Source organism: Taudactylus pleione, unplaced genomic scaffold (assembly GCF_031769625.1).
Source record: "Taudactylus pleione unplaced genomic scaffold, aTauple2 ptg000788l, whole genome shotgun sequence".
Taxonomy (NCBI): Eukaryota; Metazoa; Chordata; class Amphibia; order Anura; family Myobatrachidae; genus Taudactylus; species Taudactylus pleione.
In genome coordinates, this window is record NW_028285190.1 from 2,510,283 (window position 1) to 2,532,536 (window position 22,254).

A 22,254-nucleotide genomic window follows, 5' to 3' on the forward strand; every position below is an offset into this window, starting at 1 on the left:
TTCCATGCAGTTGCACAGTGGGAAGCCATGACGTCTATGCTAGCAATAAAAATAGAAATCTAAAAATGTGGAAAAACTGATGTTCATAAAAATGAACTACATATACTATGAGGAAGAGCATAGCTGCCAATTACAAAAAAGTACAGAGACTTCTGTAACGGTGGATTCCAGTGGGGATGAGCTAATATTCTGTGATAATGATATTAACAACACTGATGAGGGTGAGGATGATAATGACATCTTCCTGTAGACATGATTAACAGCACTGTTAGCCATGTTAAGCCCATGGGCAGCTTGGGCCCAAGCAAACCAAGCACTTCAGCAACAAAAGTGGCAGTCCCTGTTGCTGAAGTGCATGGTTTCTTAAACTGTGCATGATCTTTTTAATATACATCATAAGGGTGGGTGGGAGGACCCAAGGACAATTCCATCTTGCACCACTTTTCATTATGGGTTTGCCAAGATTGTGTATGTTTGACATGCAGTATACTGTATTTTACTGGGGCATTCATGTTTTTTTGTGTCTTGTAATGCCATCCATCACCAGCTTCTAATCCAGGCGTATAGATCCTGTTTCCTGCAGCTTCTCAGCAGATACAGACTAGTATCATCAAATCATTTAATTAATTTAATGAATAATTAATTATTCAATTTGACTAGGCTGTTACTCTGCCTTGAATTCTTAGGAATCAATTTAATTGGAATTTTGGATGCTTGTTCTTTAGTAGTGTTTCCATTTCTCCAATTTTGATAGTTAAATTATTAACACAAATCAATCAATTATACTAATTTTTAATAGTGTTTTATATGTATCTGATTTGTTTTTCTTTATTGTTATATTCTGTAAGCAACCAATTAATCAATCAATCAATCCTTTACCTGGCTTTCACTAATTCTACAACCTACATTTACCTGTGCTGGCCTCGACCTCTGATCTAGTTCTTGATTAATGAAAACATTCTATAGCATCATATAGTTTATATTAAGCTGCCATCCTGTCTGTCACTGCTGTGCCACTATGTTTCTTAGATGTGCTGTATTCCTTTTTAAACTGCCAGCGTGTTTGTGCCGCTGCCCTGTTGCTTTCTTTAGCCAGGCAGCTCAATGCAGCCTTTGATCAATATGGGTGAAAACAATATTGTGAAATGTGAGGTGGTCAAACTTTATTGGAAATTACTAAAAACTAATGTTATTGGGTTAATAATGTAGAAACAAACAATGGCCCAAATTACATTATTTTAGCTGTTTTTTTATAAATTTTTTAAGAAATCCAAATCCAAAACACTTGAGTGGTTTTGACAAAACCAAAACTTTTGAGGGCAGTTTTGGCAAAACCAAAAAATGGGGGTCTGTGCATATCTATAGTGCTATTAATAAGTAGTGGGGTGTCCCAGGGGATTTTACCCAACTTGTCACCTGCTCGGGGGCTGCAAAGAAAAGCTGCAGTGTAAATTCTATGGAAAATTAATGTGGTTAATTGAATATTAAAAAACTTGCGGTCGGCCATGATAAGTTACATTTAGCCGCATTAACTGTAAATGGGATAATGCGGCTAATTGAATCTTCCCCATGGTATATTCTCCATCTGAAATGTATAAATTCTCCTTCAATAGCAAACTGTTCCACGATACCGAACTACAATATTGCTCTAGTCTGAATGTGCTGTATATTTATAATCAGTGGAGGATTTTACCAAGGGGTTGCAGGGCTGCACTGGCTACACTGTGACTGGCAGAGTTTCCCTTTGGAAGCGCTTCCTGCCAGTCATACACAGGACAGGCAGTCTCAGTTGGAGGTGTTTTCTCCCCCTGGGACTGCCAGTCTGGGCTGCAATTAGCAGAGAGTGTGCTTCCAGTGGGAAGCCACTCCACTGCCTATCAGGCAGCCCTACCTGGCTTCTAGGGGCTGCAGCCAATGCAAACCCTTAAAGCTGGTGTTCTGCGTATGCGCGGTCCCACTGATGCATGTGTGCATGCCCCGATCCCGGCGCCTGCCAGATGCATTGTGCAGGCAACGGTACCCGGCTGGCCGGCCCTGCGGTACCTGGCTGGCCGGCCGGTGATCCAACCTGCACTGCAGGTTGGAGCACCGGCAGAACCCCTCATCTAAGAGGGTAGGAGCTGCTGCTGTTTATAATTAAATACAAAAAAATATATTCTCTGTACACAATACGTTATGTACTATTAAATATGTTTAATTCTCAATATACAGTCCTGCTGAATGTGTACAAATGTGCTCTGCTGCAATTCTGTCTAATTTCTAGGAAAAATATTTATTTATTACCAGTTATTTATAGCAGACACATATTCCGCAGTGCTTTACAGAGAATATTTGGCCATTCACATCAGTCCCTGCCCCAGAAGAGCTTACAATCTAAGGGCCTGATTCAGACCCACTCGCGAGCGGCTGTCCGCTCGCAAGTGGGTCGATGTTATGCACTGAGCATGCGCACGACGGAGGGAGCTCCGTCGTGCGCATGCGCCAGACGCGACGAGCGAAGGAAAGTCCTTCGCTCGTTGTGTCTGATCAAAGGGGGCGTGCTGTCGATGTTGATTGACAGCACGCCCCCTTTGGTGGGTGTGCCGGGGGCGTGCCTCCCTGACGGGGGCGTGGTCACGACCATCGCGGCCATCAAAATGCACGCTCGTATAGGCTGTGGGTGGTGACCCACAGCTATACGAGCGTCCAGGAGGACGCTCCATTTTCATGGAGGACGGCCCTCATTCAGAGCGTGCGCTCTGCTCAGAGCGTACGGCTCTGAATGAGGGCCTATATTCCCTATCACAGTGGTTCTCAAACTCGGTCCTCAGGACCCCACACAGTTCACTTTTTCCAGATCACCTTACATGTGCACAGGCGTATTCATTACTCACTGACACATTTTAAAAGATCTACAGGTGGAGCTAATTATTGCACTTGTGATTCTGTGAGGAGACCTGGAAAACATGCCCTGTTTGGGGTCCTGAGAACCAAGTTTGAGAACCTGTGCCCTATCACATGCACACATACGCACTAGGATCAATTTGTGTAGGGAGCCAATTAACCTACCAGTATATTTTTGAAATGTGGGAGGAAACTGGAGTACCCAGAGGAAACCCACTCAAGCACAGGGAGAATATACAAACTCCACAGAGCTAGAGCAATGGCGGGAATCAAACCCACGACCTCAGTGATGTGAGGCAGTAATGCTAACCATTACACTGTCTGAGCTGAATACTTGAGACCAGATTTAAGAGTTCTTTCTCATATGTACTGTATATATATATATATATATATATATATATACATATATATATATATATATATATATATATATATACATATATATATATATACATATATATATATATACATATATATATATATATATATATTATGATCAGTGCTTAAAGTGGTCCTAGAGAAGTTATAGAACTTACCCCCCCCCCTCGGCGCTTCTTTAATAAAGGGACAGTGCGCGCCAAAAAAAGTGGCGTGGTCTCAAGGGGCGTGGTCACACTATAGTTTATACAATTCAAATTACGCCACACAGTAGCACAATCTAATTCACATTACACTGCACAAAGTGCCCCTGAATCACATTACACCACATAGTAGTGTCCTTTATTCATGTTATGACACACAGCAGTGCCCCTTATACACAGTGCCCACAGTAGTAGTTCCCCTAATACACATACTGCCCACAGTAGTAGTGCCCCTTATACAGTGCCCACAGCAGTAGTACCTCTTACACAATGACCACAGTAGTAGTGCCCCTTATGCAATACCCATTGTAGTGGTGCCCCTTAAGCAGTGCCTACAGTGGTAGTGCCCTTTATACAGTGCCCACAGTGGTCGTGCCCCTTATGTGGTGCCCCATATGCAGTGTCACCTATGCAATGCCTCAGTAGTAATGCCCCCAATAGCAATGCTGCCTGTAGTAATGCCCCCAATAGTAATGCTGCCTGTAGTAATGCTCCCAATAGAAATGTCCTCTGCAGTGAATGCCCCCTGTAGTAATGCTCCCAGTGGTAATGTCCCCTGCAGTAATACCCCCTGTAGTAGAACCCCTGTAGTAATGCCCCCAATAGAAATGCCCCCTGTAGTAATGCCCCCTGTAGTAATGCCCTCTGCAGTAATGCCTCCAATAGTAATGCCCCCTTTAGAAGTAATGTCCCCTGTAGTAATGAACCCAATGGTAATGCCCCCAATAGTAATGCCCCCTGTAGAAGTAATGCCCCCTGTAGAAGTAATGCCCAGTGCAGTAATGCCACCTGTAGTAATGCCCCCTGTAATAGTGCCCCCTGTAATAGTGCCCCCTGCAGTAGTTCCCTCTGCAGTAGTGACCCTTGTAGTAGTGCCCCCTGTAGTAGTGCCCCCTGTAGTAGTGCACCGTGTTAGTGCCTCCTGTAGTAGTGTCCCATGTAGCAGTGCCCCCTGTAGTAGTGTCCCCTCTAGTAATGCCCACTGTAGTTGTACCCCCTGTAGTAATGCCCTGTGTCAGTGCCCCTTGTAGTAGTGCCCCCTGTGTTAGTGCCCCTGTAATAGTCCCGCGCGCACACACAAAAAAAGAAAGAAAACAACCCTGCTCCTTTGTCGGCCGTCCAGTCCAACTTGCTGCTCCTTGGAACTATGGGAGAGACATCATGACGCCTCTCCCATAGTGCACACTGCGGAAGCCGGAGCTCAAGAATGAACTCAAGCCTCTGGCTGCCGCTTGCGCTGTGGGGAAGGAGCCGAGCATCTGCTGGTAACAAAATCTCAGCGGGTGCCCGGCAAATGGAGCCCCCCTGCTGTACCGGGCTGAGGTGGGCCGGAGGAGGCGGAACTGGTTCAGTCTCCAAATCGAAGTGCCGAAATGCAGTTCCGCCCCATTCCAGCCCACTTTAACCCCTGATTATGATTATCTTTGGATAAGTCACATTTCTTTAAGCAAAAAAATTAAAAGTAAAAAGGAAGTAAAATATGATATCTGTCAAAAAAATTTTGCTTCTTGGTGACTTTCCAAGTAAATAAGTTCAGCTATTTTCAACTACAAAATGCATACTTGTGAGCAAATAAACAACCATCAAGTGGTTAGATATGTTGAAATATGGAGTGCGGTACCCCCATGAATGCTCCATAACTGAAGCATTTTACCTAACCAAGATGGCCGTCATTTGTTATTCTGCGCATGTGCGGCACCATCTTTTGTGAGCTCCACATAGCTCCAGAGGCCCTCGCAGAATATCCTCCATACTGGCCTATATTTACAGCGCATCCTGCATAAACGAGCTCTGCTACCTACATATATCACCGGCTAGTGATGTATATGCTCCACTAACATTCAGATCCACCAGTGTATAACTGTGAGTGCGGCTGTACCAGTAACCAGGGGTGTAGCGTGTAACCATGGTGCCCGGAGCATGTGTGTACTACCACACCACCACCCCCAAGTGTGCCAGGTAGCATGTAGGGGCAAATTAAAGGGAAATAATAAACATTAGGGGCAGTATCAAACTGGGACATGGAGGGCTAGATATATTATATCTAACTCACTAAAGTAATTCCACCAATTGAAAATAAGCCACTATTTCCTGTTATGCCACACAGTAGTGCCCCTTATTCAAATTACGCTACACGGTAGTGTCTTTTATTCATGTTACGCCACAATAGTGCCCCTTATTCATGTTACACAATAATGGCCACAGTGCATGTTATGCCGCACATTAGTGCCCATTAGTTTCCGTTATACCACAATTTGGGCTATTTTTTCACATTATACTACACAGTAGTCTCCACAGTTCATATTATGTCACAGTAATGTACAGAGTTCACATTATGCCACAGTAGTGCCCCTTATTCACATTATGCCTAACAATAGTGCCCCTTATTTACATTATGCCACAATAGTGACCCTCATACACATGCCATAGTAGTGCCCCTTATTGGCATTTGGCGTCAGAGCAGTCAGACGTTTACCGCCCAGGCTTCTCTCAGTCACGGGTGCCGCAGACCCAGGCTCTCAGCACTCGGCTCAGGCCTCCTCTCAGCAGCAGGGACACAGCTGCTCCTCCGGGCTGGCTGACGTCAGGGCCAGGGTGGTAGGTGAGACACACCTCAGAGGTGGAAAAGAGAAGAAGCCGAGGGTGATGGTGGGAGGGGACCACCTCCTCCTCCCTCTTTGTTATTGCCCATGGCTCCACCCTTTCTCCCTTCCGTTCAGTCTCACAGCCGGATTAAGGGTCCTACGCAAAATACTGCCTTGGGGCTCCATATTAATGTATATATAAATACAGACAGTGTATACATTTCTCACACAGTGTTAAATTGTGGCTATACAGTAACTGTTTTTGTATTGCAACAATTCATATTAATGTAGTATGCACTGTTATGTATAAATATTGTACTTTTGATCTTTAGTAGATTTGCACAACTGCTTACCAACAAACCACAATAGTTTTGGAATTAAAACAGACAGAATGATGCGCTCAGCCTGAGAAAGTTGATGAGTCCAAATATATATTCTTTTATTAAATAACAATTTAACACATATATTAATAGCACCTAGGTTGCATCAGCAGTAATGAGTTATGAATACAAAACAACATTGGTACATAAACAAACATCAATTGATAAACATAAACAAAAATGGGCTATAATTGTTGTGGTCCATAACCTGAATAAATGTCTGCCCAGATGAATCGCACTATTAGTGGTGAAGGAATTAAAACCCTGTAGCCAGCTGACAGTCTAAATGTGTCCAAATCATCCAAGAGTTAATGGCTTAAAGGAGATGTTTTAAAAAGTCTCTTACCGCAAAATGTCCCTGTAAAAGGCAACGGAGGGGAACACTGGTTATGCGAGCGTCCATGATGATGGTCGTGATGGTCAAGACCATCGCGACCATCGGGCTTGCGACGGAGACCCTGCGGTAGGGTCTCGCTGCCGCAAGCCCTGGAGTGATTTTGGCTCTATCAGAGCCAAAATCACTCCCACTGACATCACTAGGCCGGCTTCAGACGGTAGGCGTTCCCATGGGAACGCCTCCATCTGGCAGCCACGCCCCCAGCACGCCCACCAAAGGGGCATGCTGTCAATCAACATGGACAGCACGCCCCCTTTGGTGCGAGACCCGGAGCGACGGAGAGCCCGTCGCTCTCTGGGTCTCGCGCATGCGCACGACGGAGCTCCTTCCGTCGTGCGCATGCGCAGTGGGGCAACATTGACCCGTTTGCGAGCGTCCTTTGCTCGCGAACGGGTCTGAATGACCCCCACAGTCAGACAATGGTCCTACACAGGCTACTGGTTCCACTATTAGGTTAAGCCACCGGAGTCGCGGGCTATTCCATATGCAGTTATTGCGGCTGTGGTTCCAAATGAAAAGGCAGGATCCCGGCCGCTATCGTGTGCAGCACACCCAGTCTCAATGACTCTCCCACTCCTTATGTAATATGGAGGCCAACGCCCGAATACCACAATGAGGGCCTGATTCATTAAGGATCGCTATTGCGATCGCAGCTCCGTAATCGCACGCAGGTCTGCTGCGAAAATATGCTAATGCACTGCTAGCATAGAGAAGGCCGACTACCTCCGTCTACCACTATCTCACATCTGTAATACCTTGCAAACCTCCATAAACATCGGTAACATCGAATACAATCGGTCCCTCACATAGAAGTACAGCAGCCCTGACCTTACTTAGAAATTGCTAACCTTGGCCCTGATTCAGAGCCGGACGCAAGTGGCTGCTCGTTCGCTCCGAGCGATGTTTGCCCAACTGCGCATGCGTACGGATCGTAATACCCATGCGCGAACCACTCAGTGCGGCCGAAATTCATGTGCTCGCAAAATAGCGAATGCCTGATAATTTGAGTGACAGAAAGAGGCGTATGTGGGTGGTAACAGGGGAAGGTGCTTGAAAACAGGGAGCGGAGATCCGATCGCAGGCGTGCTTAAAGGTCAAAACGGGCGTTTTATGGGTGTGCATATTTAAAACAGCAGCGTCATTGACCACGTCACTGGGTTCTTTTATAGCCAGAACTGCTCGCAAAATTGTGGTAGCAAAAACCAACCACAAGAATAGCGAGCAGTTCATACCCTGGTCGATGTACTCGATTAATCTAATAAATAGCGGACATGACGTAGGATGCGAGCGGCCAGGGGGCGTATTTTTCAAAAAAACGAACGCAAGTTTTGTTCCCTCGTTCAGACCTAGAGGCGTGAACAGACCGCAAACAGCGAACGGTTCATTTGAATAGCCACCCCTTGTTTTAGAACGAACGACCGCAAATAGCGAGTGGCTCTGAATGAGGGCCCTTGTAGCACGCAGTAAGTACTCAATCTGCATATGCCTTTGCACTGGATAATTTATACACGCCCATGCAGTGGCGTTCAAATGGACAGACACGCCTATGTTTCTCTGACCACCCCCACCCGTCACCACCCCCAAACACTGACTACTTGTCAATTACTCTGCGATGGCTCTGCGTGGTCTGCTTGTTCGCAGTGCGATCGCAGTGGCACCTTTGCGCACTGCGATGCATACGTATGCACAGTACGCAACATTCGGCCAACTGCGAGCGCTGTTGCAATTGCGATCCTTAATGAATCAGGCCCTGAGTTTATCAGTTGGTGTTAGTTTATGTACCAATGTTGTTTTGTATTCACAACTCATTACTGTTGATGCAACTTAGGTTCTATTAATATATATTTTAAATTGTTATTTAATAAAAGAATATATATTTGGACTCATCAACTGTCTCAGGCTGAGCGCACCATTCTGTCTGTATTTGTTTACTGTTTTCGTGAGCGCAGAACCCAGTTTGTGAGCTGATGACTGACACAGGAGGTCTTTGTGATTCATTTAACAAAAAAATGTGTTTTATATCTATACTGTACATAGGGCCTGATTCAGAGCCGCTTGTAAGCGGCCGCTCGTTCGTTCCGACCGATGTTCGCACAACTGCGCATGCGTACGGATTTTAATACGCATACGCGAACCAGTCAGTGCAGCCGAAAATCCTGTGCTCGCTAAATAGCGAATGCCTGCTATTTTGAGTGACAGGAGGAGGCGTTTGTGGGTAGTAACAGGGGAAGGTGCTTGAAAACGGGGGGAGTGGAGATCCGAATGCAGGCGTGCCAAACGGTCAAAACGGGCGTTTTAAGGGTGTGCATAATCACTAAAGCAGTGTCATCGACCACATCACTTGGTTGTTTTATAGTCAGAACTGCTCGCATGATTGTGGTAGGAAAAACCAACCACAAGAATAGCGAGCAGTTCATACGCTGTCCGATGTACTCGATTAATCTAATAAATAGCAGACATGACGTATGATGCGAGCGGCCAGGGGGCGTTTTTTTCAAAATTACGTTTGCATGTTTTGTTCGCTCGTTCAGACATAGAGGCGTGAACAGACCGCAAAGAGCGAACGGTTAATTTAAATAGCCAGCCCCTTTTTCTGGACGAGCGAGCGCAAATAGCGACCGGCTCTGAATCAGGCCCATAGTTTTTATATCTATAAAAGCTTGGTGCCAAAATCCCAGCCTATACCTAACAGTATTACCGAAAGCCAAAATCACTATAAATAACAAGCTTGCAGGGTTTGGACAAAACACACCTTTTGTCAGTCAATGAGGAAGGAAGCTTGTCTTGTTCGGTTGCCTGATTGAATTCCCCAGGGCCATCAGCACTCAGTGCTAGTTTGCTTGGCATAAGAACAACAGTAAACAAGTGGCAATGATGTCACACAAGTAATGTTCTAGGTGCCCCCAAAATGTTGCTACTCTAGGCGACTGCCTGAGATTGCCTAATGATAAAGTTGGCCCCTTCCACACCTCACTACACTCTCCTCTGCCCATGTTTCATACAAGTCAAGTGGGTACCAATGCACCTGCCCTGTAAACTTCCCACTGACCAGAATCGTGGACTGAACAATCTGTGTATTGTATTGTACAGGGGTGCAGTAGATTTCTATTGGAAGAAATGGAACGGGGAAGACAAACGCTTGCTCTACAGTTGGACATTTGTACAATATCACTTGTCCTGTTCCGTGTACTGGGTGTAGCTCTCAATATGTATTTGTATTGTGGGTTTACTTGTGGGTTTCCCAGATGGTGACAAGTAGGGTTTATTGTGAGGTGTTTGTGCTGGGGAGTTTCTATATTACTGCTGAATTGGGGTTGTGTGATGAATGCATGCCCATAGGGTAGGGTAATGTTATTTATGCAGTCATATTATAGTTCAGCTTGCTGTAAATGTCAGTTCTAGTGGTATAATAACTAGTGCAGCATTGTTTGTAAGGTATTCAACACATTTAATAATCATGAGTATGTTATATGTAGCAGATTGGGTTTCAGTGCATCATGTGTTTGACCTTTATAACATAATGTTACTGGCCTTACCCTGGACACAGGAAGCAGCCAGTCAGAGTTTAGTGTAAGACAGGAAACCGTGTACCAATAATAGCAAGCGGATGCCTCCAATCCCCCGCCCCTCCATTTGGAGACGACAGTCCTTCGTGCCTTCAGATTGAGCCTTTACTGTATATACAAGCCACATTGTATGCATAAGAGAATAGGGCCAAGACCTGACTTAAATTGTACACAATGCATCATTGACTTCTCCATATACCACTGCACACTAGGGATGGCCATCAGGAACCGGTGGTTCGCAATCATCAATGTTTCCGATTCGATAGTGATGCTTTTGTCATATAACGCCAGGATTGTAATGATTGGCACCATTGTACGCTTTTTTTTTCTATGAATGTTCTCCCAATGTATGGTGATGTAACACACCACAGGGAGGAATACTGAAACGACAGCAGTGTTCCTTTGCACATTCGCAAACCAGTTCCGCCTGGATGAAGTAATAATGTCGAGGCTACAGGAGGGGAGGATTAGGCAGTAGGAGAAGGGTTAGGGTTAGGCTACAGGAGGGGAGGATTAGGCAGTAGGAGGAGGGTTAGGCTACAGGAAGGGAGGGTTAGGGTTAGGCTACAGGAGGGGAGGATTAGGCAGTAGGAGGAGGGTTAGGGTTAGGCTACAGGAATGGAGGGTTAGGGTTAGGCTACAGGAGGGGAGGATTAGGCAGTAGGAGGAGGGTTAGGGTTAGGCTACAGAAAAGGAGGGTTAGGGTTAGGCTACAGGAGGGGAGGATTAGGCAGTAGGAGGAGGGTTAGGGTTAGGCTACAGGAATGGAGGGTTAGGGTTAGGCTACAGGAGGGGAGGATTAGGCAGTAGGAGGAGGGTTAGGGTTAGGCTACAGGAATGGAGGGTTAGGCTACAGGAGGGGAGGGTTAGGGTTAGTCTACAGGAGGGGAGGGTTAGGCAGTAGGGGGAGGGTTAGGGTTTGGCTACAGGAGGGGAGAGTTAGGCTACAAAAGGGGAGGGTTAGGGTTAGACAGTAGGAAGAGGGTTAGGGTTAGACTACAGGAGGGAGGGTTAGGCTACAGGAAATGACAGTTAGGGTTAGGCTACAGGAGGGGAGGGTTAGGGTTAGGCTACAGAAGGGGAGGGTTAGGGTTAGGCTACAGGAGGGGAGGGTTAGGGTTAGGCTACAGGAGGGGAGGGTTAGGCTACAGGAGGGGAGGGTTAGGGTTAGGCTACAGGAGAGGAGGGTTAGGGTTAGGCTACAGGAGAGGAGGGTTAGGCTACAGGAGAGGAGGGTTAGGGTTAGGCTACAGGAGGGGAGGGTTAGGGTTAGGCTACAGAAGGGGAGGGTTAGGGTTAGACAGTAGGGGGAGGGTTAGTGTTAGACAGTAGGGAGAGGGTTAGGGTTAGACAGTAGGGGGAGGGTTAGGGTTTGGCTACAGGAGGGGAGGGTTAGACAGTAGGGAGAGGGTTAGGGTTAGACTGTAGGGAGAGGGTTAGGGATAGACAGTAGGGGGAGGGTTACATTTAGACAGTAGGGGGAGGATTAGGGTTTGGCTACAGGAGGGGAGGGTTAGACAGTAGGGGGAGGGTTAGAGTTAGGCCCAGAGGGAGGGTTAGGCTACAGGAGGGGATGGTTAGGCTGCAGGAGGGGAGGGTTAGGCACTAGGGGGATGGTTAGGATTAGGCTATGGGAGGGGATGTTGGGGATAGGCACTAGGGGGAGGGTTAGGGGATAGGGATATATTCACCCCCAGAAAAGGCGCATGGTAAGCTGGAAGTTCTCAGGATGTCATTGCCAGAACTACAATACAACACTGGAGTCGCCGGACCTGCCATACCAGTCACCACTAAACCACTAGCTATGTTATGTCTACATTCTAATTATGTCAGCATTTCATCAGTGTCAATGTCTACATCAAAAGCAACCATATCGATATAAAGAATGTCAATAAAATATACCACATCCAGTTCAGCCACTGTGCATGCAAACCACTGAACCATAGATGGATTAAACCATCAAATTGTTTAGAAACAATGTTTACATACCATCAAAAGGCATTTTCCGATAGCGGAAATGCTTCAACAACTCTATTCTGCCCTTCCAATGGTCATCCCTACTGCACGCCTGGGATCGAAAACCAGCCCGGGAAATTTCCGGTAGCAGCCCTAATGGGGGTGGGTCTGTTGAGGGGGCGAGGTCTGTGGAGGGGGGCCATGTGTGTGTGTTTATGTATATGTATGTATATATATATGTATGTGCATATATATATATATATATATATATATACTTGCTTTGTAGGTCGGCACTCCAAATGCTGTAAGCAGCTGCATCCGATGCCCTCCTTAAATATGACCCCGCATGCAGGGCCACAATGTGACAAAATACAGGTGAAGGCGGCACTCAGACGACTTGTAAGAACTCCACGAAGCCCAGTTCAAATGTCAACGTTTCAGAACCTTTATTTGTTCTTTCGTCAGGATACAGTCAAACATTAACAAGACACTTTTATACTGAACACCAAGTGACGTGACCGGATATCCATGTGCAACACAGACAAACGGCATTAGTTAATTAGACAAAGTGCACAACACCACCACCAATATAATTAAAAACAAACACAGCTGTAAATGAAATACCTCAATGACATCAGACTATGTTAACATAGTAACAACGTCATCTGTCACAACAAAAACCAATAGTAACACTAATAAGTAGTATTGATACATTGCAGCAAAATCTGAATAGGCGTAAGTATGACATGAAAGCTAAATGTGTCAACCAACCTAGAGTACATCAATAAAACGTCAATCAAACAAATTTTGAGAAACATCCCTATTTTATGCTACAAGTAACATCGATGTCAATCAAACAACAACCTAAACACCATTACAAAAATGCATTTAATCCTAAAGTTTCATTAAGTCCTAACGGAGACATTGTGCCCAAACGAAAAATCCATTTGGATTCAAGTTGAAGTAATTTAAGTGACCTGTCGCCGCCACGGATCCACATCGGAACGTGATCGATGATCCGATATCTGAGGGAAGCTAAGCTATGATTCGCTTCCAAAAAATGCCTAGCAACCGGCTGGTCGCTTGATTTTTTAGAAATGGCTAATCTGATGGCACTGCGATGCAATGCCATCCTCTCTTTAAACATTCGTTCGGTTTTGCCGATGTAGTTTTTACTACAAGGACATGTGATCATATAGACCACAAATTTTGAACTGCAAGTCAAAAAATGTTTGATAAAAATAACCTTGCCAGTAGAGGGATGTCTGAAAGAATTGCCACTCACCATATAATTACAGGTAGTACAGTTAGGACAGCGAAAACAACCTGTACGTTTCTTCTGTAAAAAACTTGCCTGTCCAATCCTAGATTCAGTCACATCAGTCTTCACTAACAAATCTCTCAAATTCTTCCCCCTGGAATAACATGGCATGATCCGTGCATTTTCAATGCATTTAAGTTTAGGGTCACTAGTCACAATAGGCCAAAATTGTTAACTCCTTTTCCTCACCAGCGTACAGGAGGGGAGGGTTAGACAGTAGGGAGAGGGTTAGGGTTAGACAGTAGGGAGAGGGTTAGGGTTAGACAGTAGGGGGAGGGTTACATTTAGACAGTAGGGGGAGGGTTAGGGTTTGGCTACAGGAGGGGAGGGTTAGACAGTAGGGGGAGGGTTAGAGTTAGGCCCAGAGGGAGGGTTAGGCTACAGGAGGGGATGGTTAGGCTGCAGGAGGGGAGGGTTAGGCACTAGGGGGATGGTTAGGATTAGACTATGGGAGGGGATGTTGGGGATAGGCACTAGGGGGAGGGTTAGGGGATAGGGATATATTCACCCCCAGAAAAGGCGCATGGTAAGCTGGAAGTTCTCAGGATGTCATTGCCAGAACTACAATACAACACTGGAGTCGCCGGACCTGCCATACCAGTCAACACTAAACCACTAGCTGTGTTATGTCTACATTCTAATTATGTCAGCATTTCATCAGTGTCAATGTCGACATCAAAAGCAACCATATCGATATAAAGAATGTCAATAAAATATACCACATCCAGTTCAGTCACTGTGCATGCAAACCACTGAACCATAGATGGATTAAACCATCAAATTTTTTAGAAACAATGTTTACATACCATCAAAAGGCATTTTCCGATAGCGGAAATGCTTCAACAACTCTATTCTGCCCTTCCAATGGTCATCCCTACTGCACGCCTGGGATCGAAAACTAGCCCGGGAAATTTCCGGTAGCAGCCCTAATGGGGGTGGGTCTGTTGAGGGGGCGGGGTCTGTGGAGGGGGGGCCATGTGTGTGTGTTTATGTATATGTATGTATATATATATATGTATGTGCATATATATATATATATATATATATATATATATAGCAAATGGCTGGGCGGCACTGGATGTGTGTGTGTGTGTGTGTGTGTGTGTGTGTATAATTATATATATATTTATTTATTTTTATTATTATTATTTTTAGTATAGTATATAATAGCTTAGCTGCTGTGGCAAGAAAAGAGTAGTATGTGTTTATATACATACACATACACACTTCATTTCTTGCCACAGTAGCTGAGCTATTATATACTATTTACAGATTGATACCCTATCATAAACAGGCAGGCGGATTTTCACACACATATATATATATATATATATATATGTATATATATATATATATAATACAAAGTTTAGTTTACTTATTGGCAGAATGGCGGCTCCTCCTGACCCTGTGCTCTGTGCGTGCTGTATTGTGCACTGTGCAGGGGAAAGCTGCCGCTGCTGCTGCTGCTGTAGACGCCGGAGAGGGGGGCGGGCTGATGCAAATGCCGGAGAGGGGGGCGAGCTGATGTAGCCGCCAGAGACAGGAGAGCGGCTGATGTAAAAGCCGGAGAGAGGGCGGTCTGCAAGCGGAGCCGTCAGTGATTACTGACGGACTCCGCAATGGCCTATGGGAGGAGCTGCTGCAGTTGGGAATGCGCAGCAGCTCCCCCGTCGGCCATTTTTTTTGTTTACTTAAGTGAGCTGCCCGATCGGAGCTGAGCTCCGATCACGACAGCCCGGCCAGCAGTGCAGGGGGGAGCAAAGGGTAGCGGCCACAAAAGGGGAACAAAGGGACCGGCCCAGTGGGAAACAGCCCGGCGTCCCAGCGGCCCAATCCGCCCCTGGGTGTGGGCATGCATCCCTCAGGACGTAACCAGCGTTTCCAACACTCTTGACCGCACCCGTTCCTGTTCCCTTCTTTAAGTGCAAAGCACGCCAATCACTATGCAGTTCTATTCAGGAAGGTGGGACAGAATCAGGACTCTCAATCCGAAATAGGGACAGTTAGGAAGTATGTAATACATACGTTAATATACACACACATGGAGGTATATATAATAGGCTGTGGACTTCAAACATCGGCGAGTTCCGTGCGAGACTGCCTGATGTCTTAAAGTAGCTGTCATTTAAAAGCCAAAATCAGTCTGGTTTCGGTTTGTCGTCCCGCCCATAATCCAGCCCTGAGAGTGTGTATGGCGATTCAATCCTTTCAGCAGACTGTTTCAGCAGATGCAGATTGGAAGTCTGCTGAAAAATTGGACAAGTGTGTATGTATAGATTGGATGTCCAATCTGCCACCAGTTCTGCAGTAAGATTGTATAAACAGTCTGATCTGGGGTCTGATTAGACAAGTACTATGTAACCAGCTTAAATGATCATCAATAAAGACCCATTGGGAGCTTATATTCTGTATGGCGTAACTATAAACTGTCTTACAGTATATGCTGTATAATTTGCACCACATACTGAGGGTTGTCATGTTCATGTACACCAACAGACCTCATTATGTGTGATTAACGGAGACTCACCTTGTAAACCTCAAACTACGTTGTATTACATGGATGATCCGCTCTCAATTTTTATAGTTTTTTTGCTTTTATTGTGGTTATTGTACAGCAAAATCGGTGTCTTTTGTATTGATAACTGTTCTCAAAGTTTAGCTGTGCCAGGTATAGAGGATCATGTAAGGAACAAGAGTTATGCAGCACATGCATTGCCTACATTTACAGCGCTACCTACATGTCTGCGCACAGACAATGGACATCACCAGTAAGAATGTCTGCGATCCATTTGGGCATTTCATGTGTAGGATTATTGACGCTTTGAGGGGTCAAATCTCTCTCTCTCTCTCCCTCCCTCCCTCTCCTGTCTCCTGTCCTCAGCCACAGGGGCATCTTGAGCCATCTTCTTCTGTTGCAGTTGGAGGATGGTTACATCCTACATTGGGGGACGGGATGCGGTTAATTTACCGCCGCTCAGAATGCCGGCCCTCGTAATCCTGATAGCGTAAGGCCAACCCTGTATTAAAGATTGGTGTCAAAATGCCGATGTCTATCTTTAGCCCCACACCGAAATCCCGATGCCCGGCATCCCGAATGAGGTTTGCCGGGGACAGTTAGGTTGTAGCCGCGGGGGGGATGGTTAGATTTAGGCACCCTCGGGAGGACTTAGGGTTAGGCACCCCCCGGGGATGGTTAGGGTTAGGCTAGGGGAAGGGAGGATTAGGTTTTGGCACCCCCGGGGGGGTCTTAGGGTTAGGCACCACCCTGGGAGTTTTAGGGTTAGGCACCACCAAGGGAGCTTTAGGCTTGGACAGGGGAGGGTTAGCATACTTATGAGCCGCTGTTGGGATGTCCTCCCTTCAGGCTTCTGGCATCGGTATGAGAACCGGCGACTATTCAGCCGTCGGTATTTCATACCAATTCCTTGGGGGACAGCTCAGTGACAATTATATGTTAGCAACAGATAGGGGTGTCCTCTCGTGGGGGATAGATGGGCATTTCCAAACACACAGCAGCCAGGAAACAGCACACCAGTCCAAGGTTTTAAATACATATAGGTCAGAAACCCGGTACAAATATATCTCCTGTGTATGGCCTTACCAATGCTTTTGTCACATATCCCCCCTTTTGTTTCGACCTATGGGGGCAGAACAACTGCTGCCCCCAAACAAAAAACACGAGACAAAACATCTAGATTAGCTAGTTAGCTCCCTGGCCTGTGTTCCACTGATAATTTAAAGTTTTGTAATGCCAAAAACCATCTTGTTATTCTCCCATTGCTGTCTTTGTTCTCTGACATCCATTTTAATGGGGCATGATCGGTGATCAACCTGAATTTCCTTGCCAACAGGTAATACCTGAGAGTTTGTAATGCCCATTTAATGGCCAATGCTTCTTTTCGACAGTGGCATAGTTTCTCTCATGGACATTCAACTTTTGCTTAAATAAATCAGAGGATGCTCTTCACCTTTGCTCTAGGACAGGACGGCGCCTATCCCTACCTCCGATGCATAAGTTTGCACCACAAATTCACTTTGAAAGTCAGGTGTCATCAGAACTGGTTGGGTATACAATGCTACCTTCAACTCCTGAAAAGCCTTTTCTGCTTCAGGATTCCATTTAACCATAACATTCTGTTTGCCCTTAGTAAGATCTGTCAGTTGGACAGCAAAATTGTGTATAAACCTTCTATAATACCCGGTGATTCCTAAGAAAGCTCTCACATGTTTCTTATTCAGGGGTCATGGCCAATTTTATATTGCCTCTATTTTATTAAGTTGGGGCTTTATCAAACCTCTGCCAATGGTGTATCTAAGATACTTTACCTCTTCCCACCCTAAACGTTTTTTTGGGTTAGCTCTCAATCCTGCCTTATAGATGGTGTTGAATACTGCGTGTACTCTGATTAAGTGAGACTCCCAATCAGGACTATAGACAACTACATCAGTCAAATAGGCAGCACCATACTGTCTATGGGGCCTTAGAACTCTATCCCTCATCCTTTGGAAGGTGGAGGGTGCCCCATGTAACCCAAATGGCAACATCTTGTATTGGAACAATCCTTCTGGTGCAAAATTTGGCATTATCAGTTAATGGCACTTGCCAATACCCTTTGGTTAAGTCTAGAGTGGTTAAGTACCTCGCTGTTCCTAGTCTTTCAATAAGTTCATCCACCCTAGGCATTAGGTAGGCATCGAACTTAGACACATTATTCAACTTACAAACAGGGTCGGACTGGCCCACAGGGGCATAGGGGAAATCCCCGGTGGGCCCTACTGCCTGAGGGCCCCACCTCCTCTTCTAATGTCAGGTTTCAGACAGTCCACTTGAATACATTGTAGAGACAGACCATGCAGTGTAGATTCCACGTTGTCTACAGGCTATATCATCTATAATGGTTAGCCAAGCCTCTGTGGTGGCTGGCCACACCTTTAAGAATGGGCCCCTACGACTTCCTTCTCCCGGTGGGCCCTTCATGCCTCAGTCTGACACTGCTTACAAATATCATTGCAGAAGTGCAAACTCCCGTCAGGTTTCGGGATGAGCACAATGGGACTTGACCGCTCACTATGTGACTCCTCAATTACACCTAACTCCAACATTTTTTTAAATTTCATTAGACACTAATTGCTATTGGACTTCTGGGATTCTATAGGGATTTAAGTTAACCTTAACCCCTGGGCCAGTGATTATGTCATGTTTAATGACTATTGTTTTACCCGGTATGTCAGAAAACAAAACTCCATTTCTTATGAGAAATTCTTTAGCCTCCTGCTATTGAACAGTGGAGAGGGTTTTAGCTATTGTTACTTCAGGAACCAAAGGTACTGAGGCTACTGAAGAGACAGGGGTGGCTGACATAGCTGATCTATCCTTCCAATGTTTTATAAGATTTACATGGTACATCTGTTCTGGCTTTCTCTTCCCGGGCTTGAACACTTTGTAATTAACCCGCCTCACTTTTTCTAGGATTTCAAAGGTTCCTTGCCACTTAGACAAAAAATAACTTTCTACTGTGAGAATCATCAAATCAAGGACTCTGACCCCAGGGGCAAAGACGCATAACTGAGCATTACGGTTGTATACCCTCTGCTGTGCCTGTTAAGCCTGTTCCAAGTGATCTCTCACTATCGGCACCAGTGCAGCTATTCTTTCCTGCATTTGAGAAACATGCTCAATTACAGTTCTATAAGGACTAAATTGCTCCTCCCATGTCTCCTTTGCATGTTCAGCAATTCCCTTGGGTATCTCCATTACAACAATGTTAGGTGATACAGGGAGATTTTTAGCTGAGTAATTTTAAACAGGTGGCACAACGCCTTCACAATTTTCAACATAAATGGGGTACCTTGATCATTCAGGATTTCCTTAGGTATCCCCAATCTGCTAAAGACATGTACTAGTTCTCTAGCAATGGTCTTTGTTGATGTATTGCGCAATGGTATCTCTTTCGGGTATCTGGTATTGTAATCCATTGTCACCAAAATATATTGATAGCCCTGGGCAGATTTTATTAGAGGTCCTAAAAAATCCATAGCTATTCTCTCAAACGAAACCTCAGTAATGGGTAACGGGACAAGCGGAATTCTAAAATTTGGCCTTGGAGCATGATACTGACATTCAGGGCACGTGTAGAAGCAGGATAGCTGAATGGCCTGGAGGGCCTAGTAGACAGCGGTGCTTGAAACGTGGTGTTGAAGCAGGATATCTGTATGGCCTGGAGGCTCTGTAGACAGCGATGCTTGAACCATGGTATAGAAGCAGGATAGCTGTATGGCCTGGAGGGCTCTGTAGACAGCTATGCTTGAACCGTGGTATAGAAGCAGGATAGCTGTATGGCCTGGAGGCTCTGTAGACAGCGATGCCTGAACCGTGATATAGAAGCAAGATAGCTGTATGGCCTGGAAGCTCAGTAGACAGCGTTGCTTGAGTAGGTTGCAGGATAGCTGTATGGCCTGGAAGTTCAGTAGACAGCGTTGCTTGAACCGTGGTATAGAAGCAGGATAGCTGTATGGCCTGGAGGGCCCTGCAGACAGCGTTACTAGAAACGTGGTATAGACGCAGGATAGCTGTATGGCCTGGAGGGCCCTGGAGACAGCGTTGCTTGGACCCAGGATACTTGGGTCACTTAGAAGCCGGTGAGCAGAATACACGCAGCACGTACAAATTATAGCTGGAAGTCAGGATGCGCAGAGAGCAAGTTGCATAACCAAAAGTTCCACATGAAAACAATATAGGCGACAGGGCGGCGACAGTCCAGCAAGTTCAAATAGGATCAGCTGCCAATCAGGCAACACTAGAAGGAAACATGTGAAATCCTCTGACGCCTGGGTCTCCTAGAAACCGGCAACCTAGAAGTATGGTCAGGAGCAGGAGGAATACTGGCAGGAGACAAGTCCTGGACTGGACTTCTAACAGCAGGATGCACAGTATTCAGATACCTCTTTATGGACCCTGGGCAGGAAAAATCTCTGTAAAATTCCCTCAGTGATGTTATACCTAGCTGACCTGCAGTTATGTGACCATGAGCCATGTCTAACACCGTTCTACTATATGCCTTGGGAACTACCAATTATTCCATAATATCTTCCCCTTTCTTGGTCACCTGATACAACAAATCCTGATGTACTGCCATGTGAGGGTATTATAAACAACAATCAATTTTCCCAGGTGACCAGAACATTAACAGAGCCTCTACCCGTTTGCCTTCTATATTAACTATAGACATTTGCTTATCTGACTCAGCCTGTCGGTCTGCAGTGCAAGTTAGCTGAGCACAGAAAGACACTCTGCAATTAACATAAGCAGCATCACATTGCATAGATTCAGAGGTAACAAACAATTAACAACAATATGGCCTAAACCTATTATCAAGTCTTTTACAGGGTAGGAACCTTCCTGACACTGCTGGCCTACTTCCAGGTTCCAAACCCACAGTCCTAGGTTCATTCCACCCCCCAGCACCCTTCACTCTGGAACAGTCTTACCAATGGTCACTGAAGATCACCGTTGTGGGACTAGGGCCCAGTGGGATACACTTAATAGTTCCTCAGCCGCCATATAACTCTCCACCAGTTCTACCAATTAGTCTGCTGTTTTAGGGTCCGTGCGGCTCACCCACTTTCGTAGAACTGTAGTTAAGGACAGTAGATATCGATAACCCTTTCCACAATCTGGGGTCCTGTTAGCGACTCTGGCTGTAGCCATTTTGTGGTAAGATGGTCATGCATTTGAGAGCGGGGAGGCTTTTCTTTTTGCCGTTCCCAGCAATGAACTCGTTGGGCACGAACAAACTTAGTGACTCCCAATCGAGTTAAATTTCTTTTTTTAACGTATTATAGTAGCATAAGTCAGACACAAGTCATAACAGGCTATTTGCAGTTCTCCTGACAGAAAGGGTGCCACAAGGCTTGCCCACTGATCTTTAGACAAACTCTCTCTCAGCTGTTCTTTCAAAAGAGGTTAGATAAGCTTCAACATCATCACTCGGGGTCATCTTTGCAGAAAATTACTGGCACGTATGGAGCGAGAGCTAGTTAGAACATCGGTGGAAGCAGCCCCGGGCAAGGCTGCTAGATGCTGCACCACCTCTTTTAAGGCCTCATATTCTTGGTGATGTTGCTTGCAGAGTTCATCGATAAGCAATTGCTTTTGCCTCCGATTTTCCTCAACGTCCAATTGCTGTTGTCTTCGGTTTTCCTCGATAGTCACTTGCTGCACTCTGATAGCTTCCTGCTGAGCTTTGATAGCAAGGCCTTAACAATGTCCTCCATATTATCTTTGGGTGTAGGGTTAAAGCAGAATCTGGCTTCCTAAGCATCTGCCAACGCCACCACTATGGGTTTCACTGTATATAAGTTGATGTCTCCAACAACAAAGTGGTGTCTGTCACTTTAAATGTAATTTTTTTTTTCCTATGGCTGAAACTTCAGTGTGTTGCCCGCATTTTCCAGCAATTGTCATAAGATCAAGTTAGGGCTGCCCTCTCCTGGGGTAGATGGGCATTTCCAAACACACAGCAGCCAGGAAACAGCACACCAGCCCAGGGTTTTTTATACATATAGGTCAGTCACCTGGGACAAAT

The 22,254-nt window shown here is 45.6% G+C and overlaps 1 protein-coding gene across 1 annotated transcript in view; it reads left to right on the forward strand.

The window, feature by feature from the left end:
- The window catches only part of APBB1IP (amyloid beta precursor protein binding family B member 1 interacting protein), a 137,486-nt gene that overhangs the window by 15,825 nt on the left and 99,407 nt on the right, over positions 1–22,254 (forward strand). The gene's annotated exons all lie outside the window — the stretch shown is intronic.